This window comes from Notamacropus eugenii, chromosome 4, assembly GCF_028372415.1.
Source record: "Notamacropus eugenii isolate mMacEug1 chromosome 4, mMacEug1.pri_v2, whole genome shotgun sequence".
Taxonomy (NCBI): domain Eukaryota; kingdom Metazoa; phylum Chordata; class Mammalia; order Diprotodontia; family Macropodidae; genus Notamacropus; species Notamacropus eugenii.
The window spans coordinates 105,352,733-105,366,179 of record NC_092875.1 but is presented as its reverse complement, the minus strand read 5'-3'; the positions used below and the strand labels follow the sequence as shown (position 1 = coordinate 105,366,179).

At 36.1% G+C, this 13,447-nt stretch overlaps 1 pseudogene; it reads right to left on the bottom strand.

Moving 5' to 3' along the window:
• Positions 1 to 239: 239 nt before the first annotated feature.
• Positions 240 to 13,447, bottom strand: part of LOC140502297 (CD9 antigen-like) — a 141,577-nt pseudogene continuing 128,369 nt past the window's right edge.

The window sequence follows — 13,447 nt, the reverse complement described above, 5'->3', positions numbered from 1 at the left end:
TCATTGCAGGATTTCTTTGACCATAAAAGCCAGCAACAAACATAAAACCCTCAACTACAAATACCTGTATCAAGTAAGGCATTAAAAAGATAACAAATATAGAACAGCTTTATCTATTTAAAAATGTGGAATGATTACTAAAGTTTGTGGTAAACAAAACAAAAAAGAAAGGAACAAAATGATTTTATAGGGCAGACTTTACTGTTCAAGAAATGAAATCAAAGACCCTAGACCATTTTTCAATTCCTGCAGATAGCACAGTTTAGAATCATACTGAAAAATCATGTCAAAGATCATCACAACAACAATTCATATGGCCATAGCTCCAATAATGTGGAATTTACTGTTGAAGACTTCTTCAATAGTTTGTGGGAAGAATTCATGGCAAATGAGATTATATTCTTGTTGGGGAAGATATGAGTGATCAACTGATCCAAAGACAAGCCCAACCACAATAATCAAGTGCATGATGGATGGTTTTGAGGGTATCTTTATAGGGACCTTCATTAGTCCTCATCTTGTTATATGTTTTCCTGAACCTCATGAATCTCTTCGTTTTTGTGAGAATAACTACAGATGGTAGGAACTATTTTGATGACAGAAATCACCATGAGGAAGGCAAAAACAAGCCCACTATGTGCTATGACTCCTGCACGGGCCCATAGCACCCAGAAAACCTACCGACATCATGAGGGCACCAGAGCCAACTAAGACATAAATACCAGTGTAGAAAGTGGAACTGTTGTTTCCTTGCGCAAAGATATTTGTCTGACAGTTAAATCTGAGCCAGAAGCCAAAGGCAAGGACCACAATTTCTGTCAGCCAAATGATAAGAGGGAGATGGGTGGGTAAAATCAGTGACTAATGCAGAGTCATTCTGAAGCGACCCCATGTTTTCACCTTCCTTGAGTCTGCTTACCTGAAGCCAGCCAGCAGACAAATAGAGAAGTAACAAAAAATATGACAAAAAGCCATACTCTACTAGATAAATAGCCTATTTATGAAAAATAATAAATCTCAAAAGAAGAATCATCAACCACTAACCATTAGGTACACTAATTTCATCTCCTTAGTGCTATTTCTATCTTCCTAATAGGGGAGGGGCTGAAGTGGCACTATCCCATCTGCTCATTGAAATGCTTACCAATTAGGATTGTCTTAACCTTATATTGAAGTTATTTACTCCTCTCTATAAAGGCAATTTAACTTGGGGCCTGTAATTCCCAATTCTTCTGCCTTGATGTGCTGCAATAACTTCCCTTTTGTATTATTTTTCCTGAGTTTGCTTTATTAATCAGTGTAGTCCCAAACAAAGATTTCTTTTCACAAGGACATACACAAAACCGAACCCAACAAATAACTAAAAAAGGAACACTTATGATTCTTTTAGCAGACTTGTTAATAACCCAGCATATATTATTATTATTATTCACAAAATGTTCACTCAATCACTGCTGAGTTTTTTTCTCAGTTATGTCTAACTCTTCATGACCCCATTTGGGTTTTTCTTGACAAAGATCCTGTAGTAGTTTGCTATATCCTTCTCCAGATCATTTTACACATGAGGAAACTGAGGCAAACAGTCAAGTGACTTGCCCAGAGTTATATGGTTAATAAGTGGCTGAATTTAGATTTGAACTCATGAAAATGAGCCTCATCAGTTCCAAGACTGTCACTGTCTCTATCTGAAGACCTGAACTGTCATTCAAAGAATCATAATAAATTGTCATTTGAGAGCAGGGGTAGGGAATCTGTAGACTCATGATCATGTGTGGCCCTCTAAGTCCTCAAGTACAACCCTTTGACTGAATTTCACTGAAATTTGAAATTCAGTCAAAGGGCTATGTTTAAGGACTTAGAGAGCCACGTGTGGCCCTGAGGCCTCAGGTACCCCTTTCCTGGTTGAAAGGGATGTTAGAAGGTGGAGTCAAGATGGTGGAGTGAAAGCAGGGACTCACCTGAGCTATTCCACAAATTCCTTCAAATACCTCTAAAAAATGAATCTGTACAAATTGTAGAGTAGCAGAATTCACTAGGAGACAGTGTGACAGATTTCCAGCCAAAGACAACTTGAAAGGTCAATGAGCACAGCCCACGGAGCCCAACCCAGCCTTAGGCTGCATGGCACCAGCAGAATCAAGACCAGAGCAGGCCTTGGTGGCAGAATCCCCAGCAGCAGCTGCAGTTTCCAGATCCCTCAACTCAAAAACGCCAAAGACAGCTTCAAAGGTCAGTGAGAAAACTTTTTCACCTTGGTGAAGAAGGACCAGGGTCCTCCCCTAGCCCCAGCCCAGGCAGCGGCAGCAGTAGCAGTGTCCATTTTTGGAGACCTTGGCCTAAAGACACTGAGGGAATTGACACTGAGGAAGGGTTCTGGTGTGGTGGAGTTTTTGGAGTCTCTGGAAAGGGAATTCTGCTTGGAGATCCTGGGCAGAAAAGATTTGGACAGACCAGCAGGAGAGCAAACTCCTCTCCCTTGATTGTGCTACCTTGGAGGAACTGAGAAATTACAGGTCCCCAGAGTATACCCTTCTCTTGACAAAGGACTCATAAGTCAAGTAACTGACTGGGAAAATGCCCAAAAAGGGGGAAAAAATAAAACTATAGAAGGTTACTTTCTTGGTGAACAGGTATTTTCTTCCATCCTTCCTGATGAAGAAGAACAATGATTACCATCAGAGGAAGACCTAAAAGTCAAGGCCTCTGCATCCAAAACTTCCAAAATAAATATGCAATGGTCTCAGGCCATGGAAGACCTCAAAAAGGATTTTGAAAATCAAGTAGGACAGGTGGAAGAAAAATTGGGAAGAGAAATGAGAGCAATGTAAGAAAATCATGAAAAGAGAGTCAACGGCTTGATAAAGGATACTCCAAAAAAATGCTGAAGAAATTATCACCTTTAAAAATAGACTAAGTCAAATAGCAAAAGAGGACCAAAAAGCCAATGAGGAGAAGAATGCTTAAAAAGCAGAATTAGTCAAATGGAAAAGGAGGTTCAAAAGCTCACTGATAAAAATAGTTCTTTAAAAATTAGAATGGAGCAGATGGAAGCTAAAGACTTTATGAGAAACCAAGAAATTCCAAAACAAACCCAAAAGAATGAAAAAAATAGAAGACAATGTGAAATATCTCATTGGAAAAACAGCTGACCTGGAAAATAGATCCAGGAGAGACATTTTAAACATTATGGGACTATCTAAAAGCCATGATCCAAAAAAGAACCTAGACATTATCTTTCCTGAAATTATCAAGGAAAACTGCCCTGATATTCTAGAACCAGAGGATAAAATAATATTGAAAGAATCCACAGATCACCTCCTGAAAGAGATCCAGAAAGAAAAACTCCCAGGACTATTGTAACCAAATTCTAGAGTGCCCAAATCAAGGAGAAAATATTGCAAGCAACCAGAAAGAAACATTTCAAGTATTATGGAAATACAATTAGGATAACACAAGGTAAAGCAGCTTCTACAATAAGGAATCTAAAGGCTTAGAATATGATATTCCAGAAGTCAAAGGAATTAGGATTAAAACCAAGAATCACCTACCCATCAAACCTGAGTATAATACTTCAGGGGAAAAAAATGGTCATTCAATGAAATAGAGGACTTTCAAGCATTCTTGATCAAAAGACCAGAGATGAATAGAAAATTTGACTTTCAAACACAAGAATCAAGAGAAGTATGAAAAAGTAAACAGGAAAGAGGAATCATAAGGGACTTACTAAAGTTGAACTGTTTACATTCCTATATAGACAGAGGACACAGGGTAAGTTGAATAGGAAGGGATGATATCTAAAACAATAAAATTAAGATGTGAGAGAGGAATATACTTGGAAGAGAAAGAGAGAAATAGAATGGGGCAAATTATGTCTTATAAAAGAGGCAAGCAAAAGTTTTTTCAATGGAGGGGAAAAGGGGAGGTGAGAGGGAAAAAGTGAAGCTTACTCTCATCACATTTGGCTTAAGGAGGGAATAACATGCACACTCAATTTGGTATGAAAATCTGGTTTACACTACAGGACAGTAGGGGAGAGGAGGAGTGTGGGAGTATGATAATAGGGAGGGCAAATGGGAGGACAGAGTAATAAGGGGAGAGGATGGACAAGGTCTAAGGAGAGAATAGAATAAATAAGGGGCAGGATAGGATGGAGGGGAATATAATTTGGCTTTCACAACATGACTGTTATGGAAGTCTTTAGCAAAACTATACATATATAGCCTATATTGAAATGATTGCCTTCTCAGGGGGATGGATGGGAAGGGAGAGAAGTTGGAACTCAAAGTTTAAGGAATGAATGTTGAGAATTGTTTTTGCATGCAACTGGGAAATAAGAAATACAGGTAATGGGGTGTAGAAATCTATCTTGCCCTACAAGAAAAGAGGGAAAATGGGGATAAGGGAAGGGGGGGTGGGTAATAGAAGGTAAAGCAGATTAGGGGAAGGGGTAATCAGAATATATGGTGCTTTGGGGTAGGGGAAAGGAGAGATAGGGAGAAAATTTGGAATTCAAAATCTTGTGGAAATGAATGTTGAAAACTAAAGGTAAATAAATAAAAATGTATAATCCTACAATATGTTGTTTACAAAAAACACATTTGAAATGGGAATACATACACAGTAAAGGTAAAAGACTTGAGTAGAATACATTATACTTCAGCTAAAGTAAAAACCAACAGGGATACCAATCCTAATCTCAGACAAAACAAAAGCAAAAATAGATCTAAACAAAAAAGGTAAGGTAGAAAACTATATCCTTCTCAAAGACACCATAGACAATAAATTAAATCATTACTAAACATATATACTCCAAGTGGTATAGCTTCCAAATTCTTAGAGGAGAAGTTAAGGAGGTTACAAGATGAAAGAGAGAGCAAAACTATACTAGAGGTGGACCTCCTCCTCCCCCTCTCTGAACTTGATAACTCTAAATAAATAAGGAAGAAGTTAAGGAGGTGAATAGAATTCTGGAAATGCTAGATATGATAGACCTCTGGAGAAAACTGAATGGAGATAGAAAGGAATATATCTTTTTCTCAGCTGTACACAGCACATACACAAAAATTGACCATGTACTAGGGCATAAACACCTCACAATCCAGTGAAGAAAGGCAGAGATTTTCAATGCATCCCTTTCAGATCACAATGCAATGGAAATTATATGTAATAAAGGGTCATGGAAAGATAGACCAAAATTTAATTAGAAATTAAATAATCTAACCCTAAAAAATGAGTGGGTCAAACAACAAATCATAGAAAACAATCAGCAACTTCATTCAAGAGAATGACAATAATGAGACAACCTGCGAAAACTTATGGGATGCAGTAAAAGCAGTTCTTAGAGGAAGTCATATCTCTGAATGTTTGCATGAATAAAATAAAGAAAGAAGAGATCAATGAATTGGGCATGCAATTAAAAAAGCTAGAAAAAGAATAGACTGAAAATCCTGAATTAAATACCAAATTAGAAATAGTGAAAACCAAAGGAGAGATTAATAAAATTGAAATTAAGAAAATTATTGAACTAATAAATAAAACTGAGCTGGTTTATGAAAAAACAATAAAATTAATAAAACTTTGGTCAATTTGATTTTAAAAAAAGGAAGAAGAAAACCCAATCACCAAAATCAAAAATGAAAAGGGTGAATTTACCTCCAGGAAGAAACCAAAACAATAATTAGAAATTATTTGGGGCAACTGTATTCCCATAAATTTAACATTCTTAGTAAAATGGATACATTTTATAAAAACATAAATTGCCCAGATTGACCGAAGGGAAGTAAAATATTTTAATAACCCCATCTCAGAAAAAGAAACAAAGCCATCAACGGACTCCTTAGGAAAAAATCTCCAGGGTCAGATGGATTTACAAGAGAATTCTATTAAACATTTAAAGAACAGTTAATTCCAATATTATGTAGAATATTGGGGAAAATTGGTGAAGGAGTGCTACCAAATTCTTTTTATGATAGAAATATCATAAAATATCCTCCCAAACAGGAAAGAGTCAAAACAGAGAAAAAAAATTATAGACCAATTTCTCTAATGAATATAGATGCAAAAATTTTAAATAAGATATTATCAAATTTTTAAATTTAGATTTTAAATAAAATATTATCAAAAAGATTACAGCAAATTATCATGAGAATAATACACTTGGATCAGGTAGGATTTATACCATAAATGCATCACTTGTTCAATGTTAGGAAAACTATCAGCATAATTGATCTTATCAACAACAAAACTAACAGAAACCATATATACATATATACTTAAATATATACATATACCATATATACATATACCATATAACAGAAACCATCCCACCAGATGCAGAAAAAGCTATTGACAAAATACAACACCCATTCTTGTTGAAAACACTTTCGAGCATAAGAATAAAGGGAGCTTTCCTTATAATAAGTAGTATCTACCGTAAAGCATCATCAAACACTCTATGTAATGTGGATAAGCTAGGTGCATTTCCAGTAAGATAGTGAAGCAAGGATGTCCATTATTGCTACTGTTATTCAATATGTTACTAGAAATGTTAGCTTTAGCCATAAGAGAAGAATAGAAATTGAAGGAATTTGAATAGGCAAAGAAGAAACTAAGTTATCACTCTCTGCAGATGATATAATGATGTACTTAAAGAATCCTAGAGAATCTAGTAAAATAAAACTACTTGAAATAATAAACAACTTTAGCAAAATTGCAGGATACAAAATAAACCTACATAAATAATCTGCATTTGTATATATTACTAACAAAGTCCAACAGCAAGAGACAGAGAAATCTCATCTAGAGTTAACGTAGACACCATGAAATATTGTGGAGTCTACCTGCCAACATAAACCCAAGGACTATATGAACACAATTACAAAATACTTTTCAAAGAAATAAAGTCAGGTCTGAATCATTGGAAAAATATCAGTTGCTCATGGGTAGGCTGAGCTAATATAATAAAAATGACAATTCTACCTTAGTTAATTTACTTATTCAGTGTCATACTAATCAAACTACCAAAAGTTATTTTCTAGAGCTAGAAAAAAAAATATCAAAATTTATCTGGAAGAACAAAAAAATCCAGAATATCAAAAGAATTAATGAAAAGAAACACAACGGAAGGTTGCTTAGCCATATCAGATCTAAATTGTATTATAATGCAGCAATCATCAAAACCACTTGGTAATGGCTAATAAATAGAGGGGCAGATTAGTGCAATATGTTAGGCAAACGACACAGTAGTCACTGACTATAGCGATCTACTGTCTGATAAACCCAAGGATCCTAACTTCTGCAATTAGAACTCACTGTTTGACAAAACTGCTGAAATAATAGTGTGGCAGAAACTGGACAAAGACCAATACTTGACATCATATACTAGAGTAAAGTTCAAGTGGGTACACAATCTAGGTATAAAGGCTGATGTTTTAAATGAACTGGGGGAAGAAGGAATAGTTTATTTGTCAGATTTATGGAGAATGGAGGAATTTATGACCAGAGAAGAAATAGAGAACTTTATGAAATATAAAGTGGATAACTTTGATTACATTAAATTGAAAAATTTTTGTACAAACAAAACCAATGCAACTAAGATTAGGAGGGAAGAAGAAAACTGGGAAAGAATTTTTACAACTAGTGTCTGTGTTGAAGGCCTTATTTCTAAAATATATAGAAAACTGAGTCAAATTTACAAGAATATAAGTCATTCCCCAACTGATAAATGGTCAAAGGATATTTGTCAGAGGAGGAAATTAAAGCTATCTATAGTCAAATGAAAAAATGCTCTAGATCACTATTGATTAGAGAGATACAGATCAAAACAACTCTAAGGGACCACATCGCACCTATAAGATTGGCTAATGTGACAAAACAGGAAAATGATACATGTTGGAGAAGATGTGTGAGAGCTGGAACACTAATTCATTGTTGGTGGATCTGTGAGCTGATCCAACCGTTCTGGAGAGCAATTTGGAACTATACTCAAAGAGCTATAAAAAAGTGCATAACCTTTGACCTAGCAATGCTACTTTTAGCGCTGTATCCCAAAGTGATCATAAAAATGGGAAAAGGACGTACATGTACAAAACTATTTATAGCAACTCTTTTTGTGGTGGCAAAGAACTGGAAATTGAGGGGACTCCCATCAATTGAGAAATGACTGAACAAGCTGTGGTTTACAAATATAATGGGAGGCTATCAGGGTATAAGAAATGACAAATAGGTGAACTTCAGAAAACCATGAAAAGACTTATATGAACTGTTGTTGAATGCAGTGAGCAGAGTCAGGAGAATATATACGGCAAGAGCTACAGTGCGTGAAGACTATTTTTGATAGACTTAGCCCTTCATAGTAATACAAGGACCTAAAACGTTTCCAAAGATCTCATGATGCAAAATGCCATTCACATCCAGAGAAAGAACTATGGAACCAGAACACAGAATGAAGCAGACTATTTTCTCTTGTGCTATGTTTTGTTTTGTTTTGGTTTTTCTCTTGGTTTCTCCCATTTGTTTTAATTCTTCTATGCAACATGAGTAATGTGAAAATGTGTTCAATAGGAATGTAGTGTAGAGCCCATATAAGATTTCATGCCATCTTGGGGAGGGAGAGGAAAGGGAAGGGGAAAAAATTTGGAATTTATGGAAGTGATTGTTGAAAACTAAAATCAAGTAAATTAATACATTTTGGGGGGAAATGAAACCATAGTTAAAATTATTTTTTGTTCCAAATAATAAAGTAAACCATATACAATTATTTGAAATGATGCTTCAAATCACCAGTAATTAGCAAAATGCAAATTGCCACAGCCCTGAACTACTTACACATTTTAATCTAGAAATATACTAAAGGATAGGGAAAAGCATCATTGGGCTACACAGATGTGGAAAAAAAGAAGCATTCTAATTTATTGATGGTGGAACTACAAACTTATTCAGCAACTCTGGAAAACAATTTGTAGTTATATAAGAAAAGTTACTAAATTCCTGCACTGTGACCCAGTGATCTCCGACTGGGACTGTACTCCAGGATAGTTATCAACAGCAAGAAAAGACCCATATGTCCAAACATATGCCCATGTTCATAGCTACATTATTTGTGATAACAAAAAGCTGTAAATAAAATATGTGGCCAATAATTGGGAAGTAGCCCAACAAAATATGAATAATAAAGGTGGCAGAAGATTATTGTGTCACAAAAAGAATTGAACATAAAAAAATCAGAATTCTTCATGGGAAGATGAAATGATGATAAGCAAAGAAAGCGAAGCTAAAAGAATAATAAATGTGATGAATGTAGCAGTGCAAATAAAAGACTAGTTGAAAGGAGACAAAATTCTACTCAAATTGGAATAGTGATAGGATTATCTTGCCAAAGTTTAAAGGATACATCCCTCCACTCTGTTAATAATTCCTAATTTCTCTAGCTTTTCCAGAGGAATGAATGATATCAGAGAGTGTTAGGGGAAAGCAGTTGTTAGACACATCTATTGATTCAAAATGTTTTAAATCAATGCAGCTATCCCTTCCACATTGTAAGTTTCCCCACTGCAGTTTCTATATATTGTGGATTGGCATAAAAAATTAAATGGGAATTTGGGGGGAGTTTTTCAGAAAATGCAGATGACATACAAACATTAGAAACTCAGAAATGCATAAAATATAAGTATAATGTTGTATAATATTAACATATTTTATCTTTCAATACCATAATCATTCATTCTTCTTCTCTGGTATGAAGAGAGGGCCAAAAAAAGCTTATGTGGATTTTCCAAATCAGAGAGGTGCCAGCTTCTAACTCCCATGATGTGGAAGGGAAAATTGCACATGTATTTTTATTGAATATGTAATAATATGCAGGAGAAGCAGAAACAAAGTGTTTTGAGAAATTAAGAGAAATTACTTCTAGTTTTGATGTAGGAGGAACGAGAATTAGGGAAGGCTTCGTAGCATAGGTATCTATATCACTAAGCCTAGAAGAAAAGAAAACAATCAAAAGAAAGAGGGAGGAAAAGAAATCATTCCAGGCAATAGAAAACATGAGCAAAGGTGTGGAGGTGGGAAATTATGTGATGTAATTGGAATACAGTGAGCAATATATTTTGTTTGGCTGGAACATTAGAACTAGTCACGTGAATCCAGACTGAAAAGACAATAGTCATGGTCTCTTATCCAACTAACTTGGTGCCTTTTTTTCATATATTTACAGACATTGTGAAATTTATTTATTTTTGTTTAGTTATCCAGAAGTGGAGTGGGCTACCTCAGCAGGTTGCAAGTTGCCCATCAGTTGGATGATGCTAAATGGAAGCTGAATGGTCAGTGATACTTCAGAGAATGTTTCTGTTTAGATATAGATTGGACCAGATGACTTTCAAGCTTCCCTCTAATTCTAGGAATCTGACTCTCCCTCTTTATAGTAGCCTTATTTGTTATACTTTCCTAACCAAAAAAAAAAAAAAATAGGTCTTCTCCATTACTTGTAACCTGTAGAATCTCTAATGGAGGGAATTTTCCTGGTTTTGTGCAGGAAAGATATTTTGAGGTTGGAGGCTCAAATGGCAGCCATAAGGTCATATTGGTGAATGCCTACTCCACATACACCTACAGAAGCTCTTAGTATTAATTTTAGCATTATTCTTAGAAGGTTCCCATGCCATCTATAAATAAGGGTTATAGTTCCTCTTATCGCAACATCTAAGCACACTCAACAATGGATCAATGTGTTCAACATGGTACACTGGAATTTTATTACTAAACTCTCTGTACTTGTCCTGATTAGTCTGCATTTGGAGTATTGTATTCCATTCTGCTTTTCATAATTTAGAACATAACTAAATTCTGGACAATATCTAGAGGATGGTAAAAGGCCTGAATATCATGCCACATATTGGAGAAATCAAGTGTAACATTCAGCGTTGAAACAAGTGAAGTTTATGATCTGATGGGGACAATTTGAAAGGTTTCAATTTATAATAATGCTGCCCTCAGAAGTTTAGTTATGAAGCATATGAATGGTTCATAATAATATTCCCTAGTTAGAGAGAAAAAAAAACATTTTAAAAGTGCCATAGAGTCAGGATCCATAGTTGTCCTGTGCCTTCCTGCTGCAAAGGGATAGAAAGCAGGGTCAAATGTGTTTGTTTATAAGAATCAAGAGTAGATGAGTCAGCTGAAATCTTTAACAGGATTAAAGGACACACTTAGAAATGGGTGGGTACTGAAGGAGTTCAGAAGGTTGATGATGAAGTATGTTACATACCACCTGGCAGAGAGGTGGAGTACTCAAGGGATAGACTGAAATATATATATTTTCAGACATGATCAGTCCCTGTGCCATTGGCATAATGCCTCGCACATAATTGGTACTTAATAAATTGCTTATTAACTGAAAAAAAAAGAAATGGATGGGCAGCTAGGTAGCACAGTGAATAGGATGCTGGAACTGGAGTCAGGAAGACTCCTCTGCAGTTCAACTCTGGCCTCAGGCACTTACTCACTGTGTGACCCTGGGCAAGTCACTTAGGCCTGTTTGCTTTAGTTCTTTATCTATAAAATGAACTGGAGAAGGATATGCAAACCTCTCCAGTATCTTTGCCAAGAAATACCCAAATGAGGTCATGAAGGACAAGACTGAACACCAACAAAAGAAATGGGTGCCAGTAAGTCAATAAGCATTTATGAAGTCTATACTATGGGCTAGGCATTATGTTAAGTGCTTTACAAATATTATCCCATTTGACTGTCACAACGAACATGGGAGATAGGCTCTATTATTGTTTCAGATTTACAACTGAGGAAACTGGGACAGAAAGTAATTAAGTTGTTTGCCCAGAGGTCATACAGCTAGTAAGCATCTGAGGCTAGATTAGAACTTGGGTGTTCCTGACTTCAGGCTCAGAGTCCTAGCACCTTACAGCCTCTCCAGTCTCCCTATTACATCCTTTATGGCCAGAATCACAGGGGCAGTTTTGTGCATCCCCTGCTCAACCCCAATTTTACTTGGTAATTCATGCTAATTCTAGTAACATTTATTCAATATTCCAGATGCTAGGAGTACCAAGATAAAAAGATCAAATCTCTTGGTCTTCAAAGAGCTTACATTACAATAGAAAGCTACACTATACACAACAAGTAATTAGAAAGTGTAGTTTTGATTTTGTTTGCTTTTACTGGAATTTTGATTCATTGGCCTACAGAAATTTCTTATGAAGAAATTCCCTGATGAATGTAAATCATTCTCCACTTCATTACATAATAGGTTCTCAACTCTTAAAATCTGACTTCTATCCTTTTCACTCTCCAATGTCTCCAATGAGCTAGATACATCACGAGATCTACTGACCTCAACCTCCTTCACCTCTTTCCAGTATTTGGCACTGTAAATCAGCCTCTTCTTCTACGTACTGTCCATCTCTGCTGCCTCCTATGTCAGTATCATCTTCTGGGCCCATGCTTACCTGCTTGAGTGCATCCCATATCTTTTGCTAACTCACCTTCAGTCTTCTAAGTGTGGGCGGGTATCCTCCTCCCTCAGGCCCTATGACCAGTATACCTTTTCTTAGCTCTCTAGACTAGATTCTCTCTTATGGTAAGTTTCTCTCTTCCCCAGCTTCAATTATCACCTCAATTCAGATGATTCCCAAATCTATCCACTGAGCACTAGTTCCCCACCCCTACTCCTTGAGCTCCACTCCTTGGTTTCTAACTGCTTGATGGACAACTTCACCTGTATATCTTTTCTGCACTTCAAATTACAAAATATGAAACTTTCATCCCCTCCTAAAACCAATCTGTTCGTTTACCTTCTTCATTTCTGTTTTTGGGAGCACCAAGATTTGTGCTTCCTTCCACAACCACTTATACAGTTATCCCTTCCACATCATGGAGGTTAGAGGTTGATGACCCTTCTGCAATCCAGAGAACCTGTCTAAAAAGTTTTGGCCCTCTCTTCATACCAAAGAATAAGTCTGCATTATTATGGTATTAAAAAGACAAAATATGTTGATATCAGACAATACTACACATACATTTTATGCATTTTTGAATTTCTAAATGTTTTCTGTGTTATCTGCTGGCCTTGGTGTGTCATCTGTGGCTTCTGCAAAATTCCCCCAAAATTCCTATTTAATTTCTTATGACAACGTACAATATATCAAAACTGCAATGGGGAAATTCAGGATGTGAAAGGGATAACTGTGCAATTATTTTCATAGTCCTTTTAATCCTGTTGTAGACCTATCTCATCGATCCTTCCACTCTTCTCCCTCCACACTACTTCAGTCCCTAATAATCAACTCTTGGACTAGTGCAATAAACAGCTTTCTAATCTGTCTTTCCCCTGTCCAGATTATCCTTCACATAGCTGCAAAAGTGATCTTATTACTAAGGTCTGACCATGTAACTCCCCACTTCAAAAATATTCCATGGCTCCCCATTTCCAGCA